This window comes from Copadichromis virginalis, linkage group LG9 (assembly GCF_057382275.1).
Source record: "Copadichromis virginalis isolate Kocher_CV1m ecotype Utaka linkage group LG9, C_Virginalis_male_GT1.1, whole genome shotgun sequence".
Lineage (NCBI taxonomy): Eukaryota > Metazoa > Chordata > Actinopteri > Cichliformes > Cichlidae > Copadichromis > Copadichromis virginalis.
This window is the reverse complement of record NC_140626.1, coordinates 36,011,744-36,035,492: the sequence shown is the minus strand read 5'-3', so window position 1 is coordinate 36,035,492 and position 23,749 is coordinate 36,011,744. Positions and strand designations below refer to the sequence as shown.

At 43.2% G+C, this 23,749-nt stretch overlaps 1 pseudogene; it reads right to left on the bottom strand.

The window, feature by feature from the left end:
• Window positions 1-14,674: 14,674 nt before the first annotated feature.
• On the bottom strand, window positions 14,675-22,247 carry LOC146702433 (E3 ubiquitin/ISG15 ligase TRIM25-like; annotated as a pseudogene).
• Between the last annotated feature and the right edge of the window lie 1,502 nt (window positions 22,248-23,749).

Sequence of the window (23,749 nt, the reverse complement as noted above, 5' to 3'; positions counted from 1 at the left end):
AATATATTTTTTGATTTTTCAAAAACATATTTACATATGATTGTTACACAAAGTTTTGGGTGTTTCACCATGTTTTGGTACAATCTCCCAGGTGTAACATTTTTAAAAATGTATGTTTTTGCTGGAGAAGTGCAAGGTTTTTGTCCACACCATCAGAGACAAACAAATGCAAAAATATATATTTTAAATTAAGTTGTTTCAGCTATTTTGACTGTGAGCACTGTTCTACTGTTTATGCACATATGTTTTCAAACTAATTATACTATGTTTAAAAGTAAGATTGTTTTGGCTTTTTATTATTAGCGTTACAGTCATACATATTTTCAGAAGCTCGTATTTAATCTCTAAAAGAAACAATCATATTTAGAAGCATGCAAATGACACATTTATTGAGAAAATTACAGATTTTTATTGGAAGATCATGAGAGGGGGAAAATATGTGGTTCTTCAAAAGAGAAAAATAAACAAGAAAATCCATATTATGGAGTTGAGAAGGTGCTGACGGTGGGGACCCAAGATATTATTACTGTCAAAATGACCATTAAAGTTTAACAACTATGTAATATCACAAGACGCTTCATAACAACTCTGTTTTTGCACATGTCAAGTTCTACATCTTAATAGTTCACCAGCAAGTAGCTACTACTCCTCGATTCCTCAGAATTAATGTCTAAATTACTCTGTGGTTGTGTGTTTATACCCCGCTGTACTTTCTCTCCTTTTTTCCTGCGATGTCTCGAGTTTCTCTGTGCTTGTTTCCAAAACCTTCGCTTCTGCCTTTTTTGTCTTTCTTTCAGATCACTGATGTTCTTTATTTTTCCCTCTTTCATTCTAGTTCTCCATCTTTCCCTTTCCTTTATGAGGAACTCTTTCTTCAACTCAGGCTGGCTGTTAATTTTTTTCTCCTTTTTTGATACTCCCTGTTCCTTTTCTTTCATTCCTCTACTGACAGCTTCCCCTTTGGCATTCTAGCCTGAAATGTACCATTATGTAATTACTATAATTTTTCTGAACCATTTATACAGATTAAGGATGAATATTCACAACACAATTGTATTAAGCAACAGAGATGCTATCCAGTCTTTAAGTCTGACGTCATTAACTGTTTCCAGGTCCAAACTCCGCTGCAGATCCCAAAGTCAAAGGAACTCTGCGGCATCACTGAGAGTTACAAACTGTCTAAATTCTTTCATCTTTAATAAAAGGATCAGTGTGGCTGAGTTAGAAGTTAGCTCGCTGGTTTCCTCCTACATTCCAACATAAATGGAGACAGAAAACTAAACAGCAGTGACTTTTGTCAGGTTACTGAAGTTGGGCTAGCTGGTATATAATGATGTGCTACGTGATCAGTAGCGACACAGCTATGTTAGCATAACATAAACACAGTGAAGCTGAAGGATGAACGCTAACTTTTTTTCCACTCGATAAAAGGTAATGCAAGGGTTTCTGATTATTGTGCCGACAGTGATCACTGACTGTTTTTAGGGGCTTGTTCAGATTAAATAGAACACAATAAAAAGCATTAAAACATTTTAACAACACAACAGGCTTAATAAACACAGAGTAGTTTGGGCCTGGAAGCAGGATTCATACATCAGCACTTAAAGACCAGCTCTCGGGGCAGAGATAGCAGTAGATGCCACATGATCGGAAGGTTGGGCGTTCAGATCCAACGAACAGAGGCTATCCTGGATTGGTAGCTGCCCACTGCATCACTGAGTGAATGGGTTAAATGCAGAGGACTAAGCAGTTTCCTACAGGATTAATAAAGTATACATAAACAATGAGATTCAAGATAAGACAAATTCGATAATATTCGACACATCTGTGGTAAAGTGGTAAAGGGGTCCTCAGAGTGTAAGCTACCCACAATAATTCCTGATTTTTTTGTACTTTTAAAAAAATCTGATGGTGTTCACAAAAACTCTGGACACGATTTTAATCACTTAAAAAATATGTAAAAATAAATTTTCAATTGCATATTTTGATACTATATAAGGTATTGACTTAAATACTTAGTGACGAGAGCCATGATGTTTAATTTTACATTACTTTAAAAAAAAATTCTGTATTTTAATAATATCACACCTGCTTCTGGACAATGGAGTTTTAAGGTACTGGTGATCTATTGTACCATTTAAAATAAATATATATGTATAAAAATGCAAAATCATACTTTTGTTGTATAAAAATTACCTTGGTTTGTCTTTTAGTCAGTTGGGTTAATACTTGTATGCATATTTTTAACCCCAAAATTGGGTTTTGTCTGGCGGACACGTTTTGTCCCTTATTTCAAGAATCACTGTTTAACACTGTGGTTTATTGGACTTGCTCTTCTGTTTCTCTTTCACATTTATTGATTTCATTGATTATTATGAAATGTTGTTAAATTGTCTGGGTTTTACTGCTTTACTGTATTAATGCAATAATTAGATTTTATGTATAACTTTATTCCTGCATATTATTTTATAATATATAGTTAATTTAGGCTTTAAAGTCCTTTTGTCCTGCTTATGAACAAATCAGCTACAATGGTGGTCAGCGTTTTGTAAGTGTGGTGTAACACAAAAATTTAGATTTCCACTGGGTATTTTTTGTTGTTGCAATTTTTAGACATATCTTTACATATACACCTTAATACTGCACTCTGTATATAATCACTGTGACAGTGTTTCAAAAACTTGCACTTTAAATTCTTTACACCCACATATAAGCTACAAGATCTACAAAGCACTGTTTACTTACTATTACTTTCTTTTAGTTGTGTGAAGGGAACCTGCAAAGTAATAATTTCATTTCTCTGCATAACCATTTGTGTTTTGCAGTGTACATGACAATAAACTTCTTGAATCTTAATTATGTGCTTAACAGCTGTACTTACATGCATGTTCAACACAACACTTTGTCAAAGTACAGAAAGAAAAGGATATACTATAGGTTACAGTGTATATCTGCCTAGAGACATATGAGAATAATACTATTATTTATGTCTCATTTTCATTACAACTAAAACATATTTAAAAAATATCACAATACATAACCATAAATACCAAGCTGTATGAGGAAGTGATTGCACATCTTACACATTTTACATTTATAATAAATGTGGACTTTAAAGGCGTATGCATTTGTGTTTATTTTCACCGAAAAGGCAGAAGAAACGTAAAAAAAATTAAAAGTGAGTTATTAAAATCAGGTTTCAGTCTCAAATCTTCAGATTGTGTTAAGACCTCTGAAAATGTGTCTGCTCTCAAATATGAAAGAAAAGGAGAACCAGGAGAAGAAGAAGGAGGAGGAGATGAAAAGGTGAAGTGGAGGTAAGCAGGTGGCCTGTAAGCACTGAGACAAAACAAGAGGGCATTAGGAGGAGAGGGAGAGTAGTGAAGGAGCTGAGAGTGAAGATGAAAGCTGAGCTGAGAGAAAACAACAGGAGCTCAAGTACAGAGGAGGGAAAACCAGGAGGAGTGATGAACTGCAGATCTTTTGGTTCACAAGGACCAGAAACTCTGACGATAATTTGCAGCTCAAAACCTGAGCTGCAATGTGAGCAACAAGGCCAAAAAGCTGAGCATTAATGTGATCAAAAAGGCCAGAAACCTGAGCAACAATGCAGAAACAACATTTGTCCAGACACCTTGCTGTGCTTGTTCTTGGTCTTTCATACAGACAGTTTTGTTCATACTGTACTCTCTTTCATATCCAGATATAATAACATAATAATAAAACAGTTTCTTTACAGTTTTAACCTCAAAAATTTAACGAAATTCTACAAAGTTGATTCTGTAAATTTTCAGTGGGAGAAACATTTAGTTGTTCGTCCTTCAGTAGCTTGACCATGTATGGAGACATTTGGCGACCTTGTTAAATGTGACATTACTGTCCACAGATTTCTGACCCAAATGCTTATTTTGATATCGTTATTATTTGATATCATCTGCATAGTTGTGGCCCAGCCGATTTTAATTCTGTGTTCTCTAACTGGAGTGTTGTTTGGATTAATCCCAGGAGGATCTTTGCTCTTGTTGTTCTCTGTCCTGTGGATGTTTTACATCAGGTTTTTAATTCTTTTCTTATTTTTGATTCTTTAGTGTTTATGCTTACTGGGGGCGACTGTGGTTCAGGGGGTTGGGAAGCTCAACCGAAAGGTTGCTGGTTTGATCCCCAGCTCTGTCTGGTCGTTGTGTCCTTGGGCAAGACGCTTCACCCGACTGGTGATGGCGTGATATGGCAGCCTCGCTTCTGTCAGTCTGCCCCAGGGCAGCTGTAGCTTGCCTCCACCAGTGTGTGAATGAATAGTGGAATTGTAAAGCGCTTTGAGGGTCTCGAAAAGCGCTATATAAATGCAATCCATTATTATTATTGTCAAGCTTTAAACATATTTTTTAGACATTCTTTTCTTCTGTCACTGAACACAAACCTGAGCATTAAAATGTTTGTAAATAAAATAAAATTTAAAAAAATTAACAACAGCCAAATAAATAAATAAAGGTTCTTCAGATGAATTTTCCTGTTGAAAGAAACCCCCACCCCCTACCCTCCTACTTTGGTTGGAGATGAAAGGAGCAGAGTGATGGAGCTAAAGGGCCACGGACATCAGCTGGTTCTCCTGAGTTAAAATCCCTAAAATCCCTCAGGAGCTGAAACACACATCTTCATCCTCCTCTGCTATCCATTAAGCCCGTTCCCCAGCAGACTGGTTATGGAAGGTCCTGAGGGGCCACTCTGTTTTTACTGTGAATGCACATAGCTCAGTGACACATTGTGTAAGTTCTTGCTCAGTGAGGAAACAAAATGACCATGTTTAACTTGAGCTGTGTTACATTCAGTCACCAGCGTGCCATACTCAGCGTTCAAAGCCATTATATTCATGTTTAGTTCATGGTATTAGATCAGATATAGCTGGAACAGCTACATTTGTAAAATGTGATGTCACTATCCCTGACCTTTGATCTTTGTCTGATTAGTGTTAGTGTTACTGTATTGAACTATTTATATCAACCCGATACTTCCTGTGTTATTTTCAAACTAAAAGTCTTTTGTTAGGCCTTCATTGTTAAATGGAAAAAAAGATTTATTTGAAGATCTGCAGTAAATATGATTATCTGTGATCACGATATTAACCCCATGTTCCACGACAGCAGAGAATGCCCAAGAAGCCATCCTACAGGTCAACAAGAGGAGGTCTACACATACAGGTGGAGACGTGGAGATGGTGCAGAGGACAGTGCAGATGGTCAAACGGGTGACGATGTGGCTGACTTTACAGTTTACTGGCTGCATCATTGTAACACTGAATCAGTAACTGGAAACCTGTGGGTACATAACTGAGCTGTTCACACCACGTCCTCTTTCCTGGGAAACCAAGCGAGTATTTAAACGTGTAGAAAGGAGTTAACATACAGACTAATGGAAACATCCATGCACCCATTCTCTGGAGCCTGTGCTTCTAGCTGCCAGAGGGCCAGAGGTGGATGGAACAGAGTTATGATTTGATGAGGAGGAACTGTGTTCCCGACAGGATTCACACTGACACATAGCAAATAGATGAAGTGTTTGTCCCTCAGTGTTTGTCTCCCCCTGATGGTCGCTGTCTGCAGGCGCATTCAAATCATCTAAGGCAGTGGTCCCCAAACCCTGGGCCATGGACCGGTTTATGTTTTCAGGGTTTTTACTCATTTATATTGTTAATACTTAGTGTTTTTATCATTACCTCAGCTTCCCTGTGTCTTTTCCCGTGTGTTATATATATATATATATATATATATATATATATATATATATAAGGGGTGCAACGATACACAAAATTCACGGTTCAGTTCGATACTTTGGTGTCACGGTCCGATATTTTTTCGATACAAAAAAAATTGTTCATGCCTTTTTAATTTGTCATTTATTAAAATTGTAAATATATATTTTAACTCAAAAGTACAGTTTTTAAATTTAACCCTAACCCTAACCCTTGTGCATGTTTTTTATTTTAACAGCGAATGCGCACCTGCGGACCACTTATGTGCACCTTGGTTATATAGCTCATCATATTGCAGCCACAGAAATTCTTTTGTCCATGAAACCATAAAGCTGCACTTTCTTTTTGCCTTATAGTGTGATTTGTCATAACTTTTCCGTTTTGTGGTAAGCTTTTCTTTTCTTTTTTCTTTTTTTTTTGCCTGTCCCGTTTGGCTCTTTTGCCATCAGAATTGTTGTCTAAAGGCAAAGAAAGATGCCCAACGGATTTACTTTACCAAATTGACCATCCCAGCCTTGCCGTAATGGTCCATTTGATTGACCTTTTATTGTTTATTTTATTTTCACTTACTGAATACGGGACAGACTTGACTGGGGGAAAGAAGGGGAGAAAGAAAGAGGGAAAGAGAAACAGGGGAGGGACGGGGAGAAGGGCAAAAAACAAAAACCAACAGAACGGGCAGAAAATAAAAAATGCATCTATCAATCACCTGGGTCACCTGCTGAGAAAGAAAAAAGAAAACAAGCAGAAGAGAACAAGAGTAATAGAATAAACAACATCACAATGATATATGGGAATATGAGAGTAAATACTAAATATTAAACATTATTGTGCAGCACATAAGATCAACAGAACACAGTGTGCTTTGAGGTAGGAGCCAAAAAGGGTGTAGTTTGTGGGTGTGATCACCCGTGTGTACACCTGTGAGCATGGACGCGCTTGTTTTTTGTTTTTTAAAAGGTTCCTTCATGTAATGATCTGTAGGGTGTGGGGGGGCCACAGCCCCGTCCTCCAGGGCATGAAGCAGGTATGGAGGAGATCAAAACTCCAGACATCCAGAGGCCCCCAGAACACAAGAGACCAAGGAAGACCAACAGAGGGGCAGCCGCGCCACTGTCCCAGAAAGAGCTGAGGAGAGTCCCAGATGAGGGCTCACTCAGCAGCCGCGGAGCAGAAGCCAGGGGGAGTTGCAGTGACGCGCCCGTGAGCTCCGCCGGCAGCCAGCCGTGCCTGAGTGACCGAGCCCCAGGCCGAGAGGCCGGGGGCACCCCACCTCCGAAGTGGCCCGAGCGAGCCCCAGGCTCCAGGCCCCGATAAGCGGCCGCCAAGGAGTGAGCCGGTGTGTACCTGGACGCCCATCCCCGGACACAAAGAACCACCAACGCACCGATGTCTGAGGGAGTCCACCACTGGCAGGGGAAGTGGTGGTAGGGGGAGATAGGCCTCCAAACCTTGGAGGGCCTGAGATGTCCCCAGAGAGGTGGCGCCTGACACCCAACCTGACATATAGACACAGACATACAGGCATACACAGATACAAACATCCATTCCCACCCTCATGCTCTCATATGCACTTACTCCACACTCAACCAACGTGGAGACAGACATAAAGAGACACTGTACACACGATCACACTCCCCAAGCGTACTCTACTAACCGGGTCTAGGTACCCTTGCCCCTGGAGGGGGGAACTGCACCCAGACCCAGGTGGTGTTACCCTTTTCCCTGCGGTGGGGGGAGGCAGACCGCCCCGACTCCGCAGCAGCAGGGAGGCCCCACACTCCAGACCGCAGTCGGACGGCCAACTCCTCCTCCTAGCCCCCCCGCTCCAGCAGGCCGCAGAGAATGGGGGTGAGAGAAGGCTCCAAACCTCCCTCCACCCGCTCATTGTAGTGTTGATGCATATGTGTTCTAAGGTGCATTTAAAACCCAGGAGGGCATGGAGCTACCTGCCAGAGAGCAGCAGGTAAACGCATGGTCCCTCCTGCTAGCCCTCAATGTCTACGTGTATTTAAAATTGAGAGGTGGGCGACGACGCCAGGGGTGAGGTGTACACCCTGATGGTACTTTGGATTCCGTGTATCGTGCCCACCCCCAAGATCCTATATGTATGTGTAATGAGAGTGTGAGTAATGTGAATGTCTAAGTTGTGCGATAAAATTGAGGCAGAGGCAGCCAGCTTTTTGTAACGCGTTACTGCGTTACTTGTAACGCGTTACTGTAATCTGATTACTTTTTTCAAGTAACGAGTAAAGTAAGGGATCACTATTGCAAAAACGGTAATTAGATTACCGTTACTTTCCCGTAGGAACGCTGCGTTACCGCGTTACTAAAACCGTGATTTTTTTTGCAAGAATGTCTCACGACAGTGACGTAAGTGAGTGTGCCATTAGTGACAACAGCTGTGTGCAGATGAACAATGGATCACATATCAATTGTGGGAGAGAGTATGAGCGTGCAGCGTTAAAAGCGTGGAAGTACTGACCTTCCTTTGAGTTTGATTCCATAAAAAGTGACAAAAACATTAGCGTCCATCGTGCGTGGGAAAAAAACTTCTTTTTAAAGTGAAAAAAAACCCCCAAAACTTCCAAGCAAGCACCGAGTGCGCAACGATGTAATGGGAAATTCACAGAGAAACTCGCGGATTCTTCAACTGACCGCGGCACACCTGCACCAGGGTAAACCTAGTTACTGATTACTTTTTTCAAGTAACTTGACCAACACTTCCCAGGACATCGGGCTAGCGATATTGCGAGCCCTGTATCTGATTGAGGAATCACTCATCTTTGGAAAAGAGAGTTTATTACAGAGAAATGTCTGTTTCCAAAATAAAAGCTATACTATCCGCTTCTTCTGGGCTATATTCTCAGCAGCATATTAAACATATCAGGTCCCCATGAGGAGAATCATGTGCTAACGGCCGTCTAAATGACTCGGGTAAAGTTTGTAGCATGCATGCTTGTCGTTTTTGTCTGCTTCCACTTATCTTTGCACTAGGATGATGTAAATGTGCAGTCATATTCGTTGTGTTCCCACTAGTGCTTTCAGGTTAATCTCGTTGAAATGACCTTAACGCCACAACACGGCAAATCTCCGTTAACGAGCTACCCCTGATCGCCCCGTGCATGGGGCTAGACGGCCAACACGTTAACGAAGTAACTGCGCTAACACACTAGTTCCCACCCATGTAATTAAGCATTGTGTGGCACATCCAACATACTGTTTTACTTTAGTCCATGACTCGCTTACCTTCAGGGTCATACGTCACATGAAAACCAAAATAATTCCAAACGCCAGATCTGAATGAGGGTGGGGGAGGTTCAATTTGCAGCCTAGGCGGAGTAGTCGAATGCAGATTCACTGAGTGCTCAACACAGACAGCATCGTCAGAAGGAAAGTTGATAAAATAAATTTAAAATTTTGTATTGTTTGATAGATATGCGTACCGAACCGAAAGCACTGTATCGAACGGTTCAATATCGATACGAATATCGTTGCACCACCGTTACCTTCACCCTCCACATCCTCTCGAGCTCTTCTCTGAGCCCTTGGTATTTCTCCAGCTTCTCGTGTTCCTTCTTCCTGATATTGCTGTCATTCGGAACCGCTACATCGATCACTACGGCCGTCTTCTTCTGTTTGTCTACCACCACTATGTCCGGTTGGTTAGCCACCACCATTTTGTCCGTCTGTATCTGGAAGTCCCACAGGATCTTAGCTCGGTCATTCTCCACCACCCTTGGGGGCATCTCCCATTTTGACCTCGGGACTTCCAGGTTATACTCCGCACAGATGTTCCTGTACACTATGCCGGCCACTTGGTTATGGCGTTCCATGTATGCCTTGCCTGCTAGCATCTTGCACCCTGCTGTTATGTGCTGGATTGTCTCTGGGGCATCTTTACACAGCCTGCACCTGGGGTCTTGCCTGGTGTGATAGACCCCAGCCTCTATGGATCTTGTGCTCAGAGCTTGTTCTTGTGCTGCCATGATTAGTGCCTCTGTGCTGTCTTTCAGTCCAGCTTTGTCCAGCCACTGGTAGGATTTCTGGATATCAGCCACCTCCTCTATCTGCCGGTGGTACATACCGTGCAGGGCTCTGTCCTTCCATGATGGTTCCTCGTCTCCCTCCTCTTTCTTGGGTTTCTGCTGCCTGAGGTATTCACTGAGCACTCGGTCAGTTGGGGCCATCTTCCCAATGTATTCTTGGATGTTCGTTGTCTCATCCTGGACTGTGGTGCTGACACTCACCAGTCCCCGGCCCCCTTCCTTCCGCTTAGCGTACAGCCTCAGGGTGCTGGACTTGGGGTGAAACCCTCCATGCATGGTAAGGAGCTTTCTTGTCTTTATGTCAGTGGCTTCTATCTCCTCCTTTGGCCAGCCTATTACCCCAGCAGGGTACCTGATCACGGGCAGGGCGTACGTGTTGATGGCCCGGATCTTGTTCTTACCATTCAGCTGACTCCTCAGGACTTGCCTGACCCTCTGCAGGTACTTGGTGGTTGCAGCTTTTCTAGCGGCCTCTTCATGGTTCCCATTCGCCTGCGGGATCCCCAAGTACTTGTAACTGTCCTCTATGTCTGCAATGTTGCCTTCTGGTAGTTCAATCCCCTCAGTTCTGACTACCTTCCCTCTCTTTGTTACCATCCGACTACACTTCTCCAGTCCGAACGACATTCCAATGTCATTGCTGTATAGCCTGGTAGTGTGGATCAGTGAATCGATGTCTCGTTCACTCTTGGCATACAGCCAAGCCATATATATATATATACAGCCATATATATATATATATGTAGCTGCCAGTGTGTGAATTTGAGAGTGAATAAATAGTGGAATTGTAAAGCGCTTTGAGGGTCTCGAAAAGCGCTATATAAATGCAATCCATTATTATTATACATGTATAGCCTGTTATTTAAATGGGATATTGCACATGAGATAAAATGGCAGGAGTGAGCAGCAGTACAAACCGAACAATACAAAATTTTGAGTGGCAGTTAGTACAGTATTGCACGGAGTAAGGTTTTTATTTGTTTAAATATTAATAAGAGTGAAGTGTCCAGCGCAGTGTACAGTGTACCTGTGAAGCTGCAGGGTAGCTTCTGAGTGCATCCTGTGGAGTGGGTTGTGTGTGTTTAATTGTAGTGGTTGAGGTGTCGTATGGCTTGATGGTAGAAACTGTTTTTAAGTCTTGTAGTCCGAGCAGACAGACTCCTGTAACGTCTGCCAGATGGAAACAAGGAGAAGAGCTGATGTGCTGGGTGGCTGTGGTCCTTGATGATGCTGTGTGCTTTACAGAGGCATCGCTGGAGATAAATGTCCTGAATGGCAGGAAGCCTCGTGCCAGAGATGTGCTCTGCTGCCTTCACCACCCTCTGTAGTGATTTACGGCTGCTGGCAGAGCAACTTCCCTACCAAAATGTAATGCAGCTCATCAGCAAGCTCTCGATTGCACACCTGTAGAAATTTGAGGTGATGTTTGCGTTCATGCCAAACTTCCTCAGCCTCCTCAGGAAGTAGAGTCGCTGGCGAGCTTTCCTGATAGCAGTGTCTGTGTGAAGGGTCCAGGAGAGATCCTCGGTGATATTGACGCCAAGGAATTTGAAGCTGCTGACCCTTTCGACCTTGACACCGTTGATGTGGATGGGCTGGTGCTCCCTGACTGGTCGTTTCCGGTAGTCCACTATCATCTCTCTAGTTTTGCTGATGTTGAGAGTCAGGTTATTTTCCAGACACCACTCGTACGGCGCCATCACCTCCTCTCTATAGGCTGTCTCATCGTTGTCTGTGATGAGGCCTATGATGGTTGTGTTATCTGCAAACTTGATGATGATGTTGGACTCGTGTTTAGCAACACAGTCGTGTGTGAACAGGGAATAAAGGAGGGGGCTAAGCACACAACCGTGTGGCGTATCTGTGTTTAGGATGAGTGATGAGGAGGTGTGCTTACCAACTCTCACCACCTGGGGCCTGTTTGTGACGAAGTTTAGAATCCATCTGCAGATCGGTGTTTCCAGCCCAAGGTCGACGAGCTTCGTGGCAAGTTTCGAGGGGATGATGGTGTTAAATGCCGAGCTGTAGTCGATGAAGAGCATCCTTGCATATGTATTCCCTTTTTCCAGGTGAGTGAGGGTGGTGTGCGTTGCCAGGGCGATGGCATCCTCTGTGGCTCTGTTTGTCCGATAGGCAAACTGAAGAGGGTCCAGTGTGTCAGGGAGGGAGGAGCAGATGTGACCTTTGACCAGCCGCTCCAGGCACTTCAGTGCAACAGGGTGGTAGTCATTCAGACAAGAGACCATTGATTTTGGGAACAGGAATGATGGTGGATGCTTTGAGGGACGTGGGGACCACTGACTGCCTTAGGGAGAGGTTGAAGATGTTGGTGAACACCTCTGCCAGCTGGTCGGCACACGCTCTGAGAAGCCGGCCTGGGATGCCGTCTGATCCCAGAGCTTTGTGAGGATTGACCTTTTTAAAGGTCCATCTCACAGCTTCTGTTTTCAGAGTTAGAGTTACAGCCTCACTGTCCTCCTGAGGGTAGAGGATTTGCTCTCTGTTGTCTGCATCAAAACGAGCATAGAAGTTGTTGAGCTTATCTGCGAGAGATGCTGCTTTATATGCATCAGCATCCCCGGAGTTAAAGGCAGAGGTCCGCACTTTTAGCTTGGCACGAATGTCTTTATTTACCCAGGGTTTCTGATTTGAATATATGTGGACGGTGGTTTTAGTGATGGTATCATCCATGTACTTTCCAATATATCCAATGACAGAGTCTGTGAGTTCATTGATGTTGCCATCAGCTGCATCCACAAATATCTGCCAGTCAGTTGTGTCAAAGCAGTCCTGCAGGACCTGAAGACCTGAGAACTGAACTGAACTCCCTCGGGAGGTAAAAAGGCCTGACTTTAATGGTCAGCAGCTTGAGGCTCTGAGAACAGTACGTTTTTAAGATACACACATCTCTAGCCCACAAAAAGTTAACCATAAAGCACACCCCTCCTCCCCCTTTCTTGCCTGAGTCCTTCGTTCGGTCTCCCCGATAAACAGAAAACCATCCGGCGTGATGGCGCAGCCTTCTGTGAAGGCCAGAACACAGCAGTTTCTGATGTCTTTTTAATGTTTAATCCGTGCACACAGCTCATCAAGTTTGTTCTCCAGAGACTTAAGATTCGCCAGCAGGATGTTGGGCAGAGGTGGCTTGTTGTTTATCTGTCGGGTTCGGCTCAAAAGTCCAGCATGTTTGCCCCTCTTTGCTTTCCCTCTGCGTCGCACAAGTAAACAAAGGATCCCAGGCAGCAGAGCGTCCCCGGTGTCAAAACCTGCTGTAAAGTCCGAACTGGCTGACGAATGTAGCTCCAAAAGGGTTTGTCTGTCATACCGAGTATATGACAGAGCTGTGCACACAGAAATAGCAAGCAGTACAAAATAAATAATAATAATAAAAAATAATTAAAACAAAATAAGGAAATTTTTGCTGTGATGACTTGGAGCTCTCGTCGGTGCGGCTAACTTATGGCGCAACTGGAAGTTGTACCGTTGTTATGTACAAAATATGAGTAACTGTGATACATATATATAATAACCTTAACTGTTATATTTTCCTATTGCCTTGGCTCCCGCACTGCTCAGTGTTGGGAATAAATAAATTTTCAGTGCTTCAATAATGCTATGCTTTTTTATTAATATGTGTTATAAAGTTATATAGTGTAGTATTAAGTGGACACAGCCCTGAAAGATAAAGGCATGAGACCATGTGCCCTTGGGGAGTAGAAAGTTGCAGACTCTCTTTTACACTTGCCTGGGAAAATGCAAATGAGAGGGGACCATCTCTACTGGAAAGTTACTGAGACACTGTTGTTTAGACTAGAATGAGAGAGCTTCTGTAATAAAACTGTTAGGGCACACCACCATTTGGAGATCTGTGGCAGCGTGTCATCTCGATTCTAGAAGTAATAAAATGTTAAATGGTCTACTGGGCAGTGTGTTGTCTTCCATCAGATGCCTCTGAGGAATCAAGAGAACTCGGTGAAGTGTTGATATTTACATCAGTCTGTTTTTTGAAGGGTTTTCCTTCTCAGAATAACACCTACTGTCCACATATATCTGTCAAAATCAATAAAAACTTTATATTAGCTAGTCTAAGGAGCTTGGAAAGAAAAGCATCTGGACTTCTTTAAGTTGCTTGAAGATGTTTCACCTCTCATCCGAGAAGCTTCTTCAGTTCTAAACACCTGTCTTCAAGCAACTTAAAGAAGTCCAGACACTTTTCTTTCCAAGCTCTTTAGACTATGATGACCTGGATAAAAGTTTTAGTATTGCCCCCGCCATTCAGGGGAGTTCTGCTATTGAATGCTCTTGTTTCTTCCGTGTTTTTGTTGTATATCTTTATATTCTAATTTTTATATCTTATGTCTTTTATACTGATGATTACTAAAAAAAAAAAAGTAATACAAAAACTCATTTTTAGCATTTTTTAGGTAGTTTGAATCTTCTGAATCAGTAGATCTCCATGTGCTGGTCTGAATCTTTATGTGAGCTCAGTCTATTTTAGACAGTCAGCAATCCCAGTACTGAACTTTAGAACTGGGTACAGTAGTTACTCAGCGTGAGTAAATTACTCCTATCAGGTCTCTGAGCCTGCTTGATCTGTTCCCAGGACATGGCTCGATCAGAATCACAGCAGCAGATTCCTAGACCTGGATTGGTGTTTGGGTTTGTGCATGTGAATGGAAACCTTAGACACTGCTACACTGTTGAGTAAAATATTTGGATCGATTGGATTTAGCTTGTTAAGTTTGCATTATCAGAGTTCAACCAAAAAGAAAGAAAATAGTCTGAGATGTTTTCAAGTATTTTTCTAATTATGTTTTAATAAAGATTTTAATCGATCATTAAAATCGCTAAATGTTTAATACACACCTGCATCTGCTTCATGTTTATTTTATTTTCTATTTTTAAATGTAGATCAAAAATAGAAATGACATTTGTGTAAAATATATTCTGTATGTTGGTTTGTTGCATTTGAATAATGCAGACGGTATTTGGTGGGTTTACAACAGCAGAGGGAGACAGAGTTTAAACACAAACACCTCTTTCTGTGTCCAGGACTGCAGCAGAAACAGCTTTAAATTAGCTAACAGGAACACATTTCAAACATGTCGTTCAGTTTCCCATTTACTGTATATGCTGTGCCACGGATCATCCTGTCATCTAAGACCAGGGTTCAAGGTTCCACAATAAACTCTGATTTATTTTACACAATCAGATCATCAAATGAAAAGATCAAATAAAAAGCTTTTACTGTGACTTAGCTGCTTCAGCTTCAGTGTTTATGGGTTATTGTAGATAAAGATTTTTATGGTGCGATTCAAAGCTCAGGAAGTGCAGAAACAGCTCAGCAGTTAGTGACAGAGGAACTCTGAAATTTATCTTGACATAAATAGTGACACCACATGTATACTGAAGCTCAACAAACTCAGCAGATCCAGAAATATCTACCCAGAGTCCAGCATGTAGGGGCTGAGTGAAGGTGGTCTGGACTCTGTGAATGAGAGTCATGGTTTCAGAGACACTGTAGAAGCACAGAATACCATCACTGTGATCGAGGTACACCCCAACTCTGGAGCACTAAGGAACTGAGAGGAAAGTAACAATGTTGTTGTGCCGGAACTTATAACTATTGCAGTCACACTCTAATGACCAGGATTTGTCATTGTATCCAAATTCTCTATCACTTCCTGTTCTGCTAATACACTTGTATGCGACAGCTATTGAAACAAATCTTTTCCATTTCACCTCCCAGTAACAACAACCAGTCAGAATCTCTCTGCTCAGAATCTGAGCGCACTCTCTAAATCTCTCTGGATTATCTGAATATGACAGTATGGTATACCCAAATGTTACTCTCCTGTGCCCCTCAGATAATAACAGCTCTCTGTGTGCTGTGTTTGGGTCCATGGTGATTCTCTTTGAATACTGGAGGAACTCAGCTCTGGTTGTGGGCTCTACTGGTGACAGAAAAGATTGTGGTGGTGGCAAACATGGTTGCTGTTTCACTAAGGTTCTGGACTTTGTTGGAGGCTGGAGGGATGGTGGTGGTGGTGGCACCAAGTGCATTTGTTGCTTGACTAAAGTCTTGTGCTGTTCTGGTCTCAGCAAAGTCTCCCCTTCAGTCAGTAAGACCTCAGACCAGTCCTGACTCAGGATGCGCTGCAGTTTATTTACAAGATCTGACACAGCTGCTGTCACCTCTTGGAAGTAGCTCTGAGGATGGATGTTGATGCTGGCTGAATGTGTGGATTCACTGAGTCCTGAAAGTAAGGCGTAGCTGAGGAGAAACTGGCCATGATCCTCTGTTCGTGAGAGCTGCTCCAGTTCAGCATCTCTCCTTCGGAGGTCAGTTACCTCCTGCTGGAGCTTTTTCTGAAGCTCTTTGGCCCAGCTCAGTTCAGTTTGTTGCTGGAATCTGATCTGCTGCTGCACGTCAGAGCTTCTTTTCTCCACTAATCGGTGCAATTGGTTGAACATGATCTGGGTGTCCCTCATGGCCTTATCAGCAGAGCTATCGATGGCCTCCATCTGCTGCTGAAGGAGCTTCATGTGTTTTTCTCTGCCCTGAATTCTTTGCTGGATTTTTTTGCCATCTCGGCCCGAGCTCTTTCTGCCTCTTTGCCCTCTCTGCTATTGCTGATACTGTGTCATGGCCACTATGTTCCTCCACAGCACAGGCGGAGCAGATGCACTGCTGATCGCTGCAACAGAAGATCTCTTTCACTTTACTGTGAACAGAGCACACGTTCTCCTGGAGCTTTGCCAAGGCTTCCACCAGCCTGTGTCTCTGAAAATTTGATGATTCATAGTGAGGCTGAAGGTGAAACTCACAGTAAGAGGCCATGCACTGCAGAAAGGATTTGGAGGCTTTAAGCTTTCTTTCTGTGCACACGTCACAGGCCACATCTCCAGGTTCAGCATAATGCTGAGGATGAGGAGCAGCTTGGAGTACATCTTTCTTCAGCTCCTCCACTAACTCTGCTAACATGGTGTTCTTCCCCAAGACTGGCCTCAACATGAAGGCTTGTCTGCACTGAGGACAAGTGTAGGATTCCTTCTGATCCTCTGCATCCCAGTGGCTCCAAATACAGCTCTTACAGAAACTGTGTCCGCAGGAAGTAGTCACTGGTTTGTTCAGTAGATCCAAACAGATTGAACAGGAAAACCTCTCCTTGTCAAGCTGAAGTCCTCGCTCAGTTATTTTCTCCTTTTTACAGCAGACAAAATGTGAGTCTGTTCCCTGTGCTCTGGTTTAGATATTCAATTCAATTCAATGCAATTTTATTTATATAGCGCCAAATCACAACATAAGTTGCCTCAAGGCGCTTCATAGATACAGAGAAAAAACCAACAATCATATGACCCCCTATGAGCAAGCACTTTGGCAACAGTGGGAAGGAAAAACTCCCTTTTAACAGGAAGAAACCTCCGGCAGAACCAGGCTCAGGGAGGGGCGGCCATCTGCTGCGACCGGTTGGGGTGAGAGAAGGAAGACCGGATAAAAGACATGCTGTGGAAGAGAGACAGAGGTTAATAACAGATATGATTCAATGCAGAGGGGTCTGTTAATACATAGTGAGTGAGAAAGGTGACTAGAAAGGAAAAACTCAATGCATCATGGGAATCCCCCGGCAGCCTACATCTATTGCAGCATAACTAAGGGAGGATTCAGGGTCAACTGGTCCAGCCCTAACTATATGCTTTAGCAAAAAGGAAAGTTTCAAGCCTAATCTTGAAAGTAGAGATAGTGTCTGTCTCCTGAATCCAAACTGGAAGCTGGTTCCACAGAAGAGGGGCCTGAAAACTGAAGGCTCTCCCTCCCATTCTACTTTTAAATACTCTAGGAACAACAAGTAGGCCTGCAGAGCGAGAGCGAAAGGCTCTAATAGGATGATATGGTACTACAAGGTTATTAAGATAAGATGGGGCCTGATTATTTAAGACCTTATATGTGAGGAGCAGGATTTTGAATTCAATTCTGGATTTAACAGGAAGCCAATGAAGGGAAGCCAAAACAGGAGAAATATGCTCTCTCTTTCTAGTCCCTGTCAGTACTCTTGCTGCAGCATTTTGGATTAGCTGAAGGCTTTTCAGTGAGTTTTTTGGACATCCTGATAATAATGAATTACAGTAGTCCAGCCTGGAAATAATAAATGCATGAACTATTTTTCCAGCGTCACTCTGAGACAGGATATTTCTAATTTTAGAGATGTTGCACAAATGGAAGAACGCAGTCTTACATATTTGTTTAATATGTGCATTGAAGACATGTCCTGGTCAAAAATGACTCCAAGGTTCCTCACAGCGTTACTGGAGGCCAAGGTAATGCCATCCAGAGTAAGAATCTGGTTAGATACCATATTTCTAGGCTTTTCAGGGCCGAGTACAATAACCTCAGTTTGATCTGAATTAAGAAGCAGAAAGTTAGCGGCCATCCAGGTCTTTATGTCTTTAAGACATTCCTGCAGTTTAACTAATTGGTGAGTGTTATCTGGCTTCATGGACAGATAGAGCTGGGTGTCATCTGCATAGCAGTGAAAATGTATGCTATGTCTTCTAATGATATTGCCTAAGGGAAGCATGTATAATGTAAACAGAATTGGTCCTAGCACTGAACCCTGTGGAACTCCATAATTAACCTCAGTGTGTGAAGAGGACTCTCCATTTACATGAACAAAGTGGAGTCTATTAGATAGATATGATACAAACCACTGCAGTGCAGTACCTGTAATACCTACAGCATGTTCTAATCGCTCTAATAGGATATTATGGTCGACAGTATCGAATGCTGCGCTAAGGTCTAGCAGGACAAGCACAGAGATGAGTCCACTGTCAGAGGCCATAAGAAGATCATTTGTAACCTTCACTAAAGCTGTTTCTGTGCTGTGCTGAGCTCTGAAACCTGACTGAAACTCTTCAAATAAACCATTCCTCTGCAGATGATCTGTTAGCTGTTTGACAACTACTCTTTCAAGGATGTTTGATATGAAAGGAAGGTTGGAGATTGGCCTATAATTAGCTAAGACTGCTGGGTCTAGAGATGGCTTTTTGATTAAAGGTTTAACTACAGCCAGCTTGAAGGCCTGTGGTACATAGCCGATCATTAGAGATAGGTTGATCATATTTAAGATCGAAGAATTAATTAATGGCAGGACTTCTTTGAGCAGTTTTGTAGGAATGGGGTCTAAAAGACACGTTGATGGTTTGGAGGAAGTAATTATTGAAGTTAACTCAGAAAGATCAATTGGAGAAAAAGAGTCTAACTTAACATCAATGGTACTAAGAGTAGCTGTAAATAATATTACATCTGTGGGATGATTACTGGTAATTTTTTCTCTAATGATAAAAATTTTATTTGTGAAGAAGTTCATGAAGTCATTACTAGTTAACGTTAAAGGGATTGTTGGCTCAACAGAGCTCTGACTTTTTGTCAGCCTGGCTACAGTGCTCAAGAGAAACCTGGGGTTGTTCTTATTTTCTTCAATCAGTGATGAATAGTAAGATGTTCTGGCTTTGCGGAGGGCTTTCTTATAAAGCAGCAAACTATTTCTCCAGGCTAAATGATGATCCTCTAAATTTGTGACACGCCATTTCCTCTCCAGATTACGAGTCATCTGCTTTAGGGTACGTGTTTGAGAATTATACCACGGAGTCAGGTACTTCTGATTAGAGACCTTAGTTTTCACAGGAGCTACAGTATCCAGAGTCGTACGTAGTGAGGAGGTGAAATTATTAACAAGATAATCGACCTCTGTTGGAGCAGCGTTCAGATAGCTGCTCTGCTCTATGTTGGTACAGGGCATTGAAGATGATAACAGTGGGTGGATTACAGCGCTTTCAGAAAGACATCTACTTTGATAAAGTCTACTCTCCACCGCTGTGTAATCAATTATTGTAAATGTAAATGTTATCAGGAAATGATCAGACAGGAGAGGGTTTTCAGGAAACACTGTTAAATGTTCAGTTTCTATGCCATATGTTATGCATATATGCAGTGAACAGGACTGTTCAGCTCCTCATCACAGCAAACAGATGTAGGATCTCTGAGAAAAAACAGCACCAATAAGTTAACAGCAAGGGGAGTAAACAGAATTTATTGCCTTCCAGTAAGAGGAGCGGCTTCAGCTCTGACTGTTAATAATAAACTTGTACTGAAAAAGTTTCTAGACAGATTTCTTTGTGTAGCAAACTAAGAAATCATTCTTAAAAACAAATAGTGCTCTAATCTGGTCAGGAACTGATGTAAGTTTCAAGCACTGAATACTAAATTGAATCATTATTAGAATTTTAACATAGTGGTGTTTGGTAAAGAAAAGATTTTATTGCACCTTAGAGAAAACCTTTGCTCAGTATCATTAGAGGACCTACGTCATGATGAATGTTAAAAAAGTGAAAAAGTAAAAAAGCACGCACGTGCCAATCTCGTGCGTGCGAAAAAAGGTTTTTATTAAAAGTTTTACTTCTTTATTACAGTTGATAATTGTTTTCTTTAAGCTGTTGTCAATTTGTTAACTTTTCAAGCTAACATGCATTTTGTATTTTGTGCAAAAATACTTTTGAGTAAACTATATTTTGAGTCTCAATCGAAGTCATATTCCAAGTCTTGATTTAGTGCTTCTAAGCTTCTGTAAGCTGGCGTACAGCGTAAACCTTCTCAATTAATTTAGGTCCTCCTGCAGTTAGTGGACACCACGCTCCATTGTTATTTAGAAGGAAGTAATATTGCACCACATACTTGTTAATTGAGTGATAACGTTGTTTAATCAATCAATCAATCAATCAATCAATCAATCAATCAATCAGTCTTTATTAATAAAAAATGTAGCACAAAGTGCTTTACATAGTTAAAAGCAGCCCACCCCACCCTCCAACTCACTCTCCACACTCTCATTAACATAAATGATGTGAATACACACATATTCCCCCCCCCACACACACACACACACGCGCACACTTAAAGAGTAAAAATTGGGCTGGGTTCGCATGAGCCAAGTGAGGAAACACTATAACAGGGAGCCATCTGCACCAGGAGCCGGTCACAGACCGCAGCCTCCAGGCTGGGCACACAGCAGGAGGGAGGCAAAGGAGCCCCCCCGCCAAGCTGAGAGGACCCCCAGAGACCCAGCAGCCACGGTCGATCACAGCCCCGGTGCAGAGAGCGCCCTACGAGGAAACACTGGAGATATGCCACAATAGGATATATACAGGGTAAAATGATAAAATAAATAAGAACGGGATACAATATAAATATAAATATAAATAGAGTAAGAAGATTAAAAAATGAATAAGAATAAAATCAATAAATATTAGGTAAAGCCTAAATTAATAATAGAATAACAGGATAGAATAAATAAGCATAAAATAAATAAACACTAAGTAAAAGCTAAATTAAAAAGGTGGGTCTTGAGCCTGTTCTTAAAAACATGTACGTTCTCTGCGGCCCTGAGGTCCTCCGGCAGGCTGTTCCACAGACGAGGACCATACCACTGAAACGCTGCCTCTCCGTGAGTATGTGTCCTGAATTTAGGGACAATCAAAAGGCCAGTACCAGAGGACCTCTAGGTCCGCGAGGGTTCATATGGTAAAAGCAGATCTGAGAGATAAGAAGGCCCAAGACCATTAAGACATTTAAAAACCAATAAAAGAACTTTAAAATTGATCCTGAAACACACGGGGAGCCAATGCAGCGATTCTAAAACCGGTGTAATGTGGGCCCGCAAAGCGGAAAACAAAAGCGGTCATTGTTGACTTCAGGAGGCACAGCACTGACATAGCCCCCCTTTACATCAACGGGGAGTGTGGAGAGGGTCCACTTTCTGGTTCCTTGGCATCAATAAAACATGAAAATAAAAGGCATTGTATTATATTCATTGAGGAATTGGACCACGATGCAGCAGCTACACACAGCACATCTTGATGCATGTCAGGGTTCCTGGGTGTTCACCCAGGGTTTTCAGTTTCATGTTCAGTTTATTCACCTGTTCACATTTCCTGTTTTCATGTTTGCTTCCTGTGTGTTATTAGTTCAGTTATTTTCAGCTTTCTTCTCACCGGTCCCTAATCATCATAATTTGCCAGTGTATTTAAACCGTCGGTTTCTCTCTGTTCAGCGTCGTGTCATTGATGTTGATATTAATGTGGTCTACTTGTGTTCGATTCAGCCAGTCATCCTATGTTCGGTTCACCTGCTCATGATAATAAACACCAGCCTTCACCTACCTGTGAGTCCAGCATTTGCGTCCTCCTTTTCTCACCCACATAGCAACCACTGACCCCGTGTTGTGGACCCAGCGGACTCGGAACATTTTGAGCGGCAGGAGGCAGCGCTCCTTTGCTGGACAAAGGAGCTTAGGGCAAAACAGCAGCTCTTCGTGAGCCCGTCTTCGCAGGGACTCGTCTGGCTCTGGGCGGGCCTCGGGGACGCCGCATTCTTCCGCCTGCTGCCTCTCCTGCATCGGAGCATTCGCCGCGGAGAGTGGGCGTCACTGGCCAATCTTCGGCCGCTCACTCTCTCGCCTCTTCGCTCCTCGCTTGCCCGCCATCCGCTTCACTCCCCAGCCTCTCCGCCATTGCACAGCAACTCTGCCTCCCCCCTCGGCTCAACGGAGGCTCCCGTGCCAGAGGCTCAGCTGTTTACCCCGCCCGCTTCTTCTTCCCAGAGAAAGCGGCGCTGACACCGCCATAAACTGGACTCTGCTGACCAAATCCCCATGGTGAGTGAAGACTGTTTTTCTCCCGCTTTGCTGAACATTAAAAACAATACACTCACCGCCGATCCCTTTGGTGCTTCTCTACTGGACGATGACATAGACTGGGAAAACTGTTTCTGTTCAGCTCCCTCTGAGCTGGGATTTATGAAGAACAATCACTGTACTTCAACACCTCCAAAGACTGTTAAGTTAAAGACTGCGGCAGAAGGGCCAAAACAATTTCCTTTAAATCTGTTATTACGGTTCCTGTGTATGTAAACCCTAGGTCTGCTCATTCCAAGACTGTTTTATCTGAGCCTGCTCTTTCATTGCCCGGTGTTCCTGCTCCAAGGGCAGCTCAGGCCCGGCTTTTCTCCGCACTCGTTTCAGTTCCTCGGGTGGGGAAAGCTGAGGTTCAGCTGGTCCCTACTCGGGCTCCCAGGCTGGCTGAGGCACTGTCAGTACATGCACCCGTACCAGCTCCTCGGGTGGGGACGGAAGCTCCCCAGCCATTGTCGGTGCCTTTTCCAGCTTCCAGGATGAGGGCAGCTGGGACCCAGTCTAACCCCACACCCGTTCTTGTTTCTCGGGTGGGGATGACTGGTGTCCAGCCACCTCCCTTGCCTGTCCCAGCACCCAGGATGAGGGCAGCCAGAATTCAGCCTGACCTCCCTAGAGGCTCAGCTGAGGCTCTCCAGCCGCTGGCCTCACGCTCTGAAGGCTCGGAAGAGCTAGCCTGTCCAACCTCCAGTTCACCATCTTATCCACTCCCTCATCCACCTTTCCACGCCCTAGCATAATCTTTAGTTAGGCTAGCCGACCTAGTTCCAGCTCAAGCACCAGGTTTTCTAGCCCAGGCTGTAGCTTTGTCCCCTTCATTAACCCAGTCTTCAGCTCAGCCATTAGCCTCACCAACCTCTGCTCAGCCATTAGCCTCAGCCACAGTCCAGTCAATTCAGTCACCTGCTGTTCAGCTTCCAGTCCAGTCAGTCCAGTCCCCTGTAGCTCAGTTTCCCGTTCTCGCCTGTGGTTCAGTCTCCTCCTGTCCAGTCTCCTGTAATCCAGTCTGTCACCCAGTCTTCTCCTGTCCAGTCTCCTGTCCTCCAGTCAGTCCAGTCTCTGTCCCAGTCCTGGGTGTTCACCCAGGGTTTTCAGTTTCATGTTCAGTTTATTCACCTGTTCACATTTCCTGTTTTCATGTTTGCTTCCTGTGTGTTATTAGTTCAGTTATGTTCAGCTTTGTTCTCACTGTTCCCTAATCATCATCA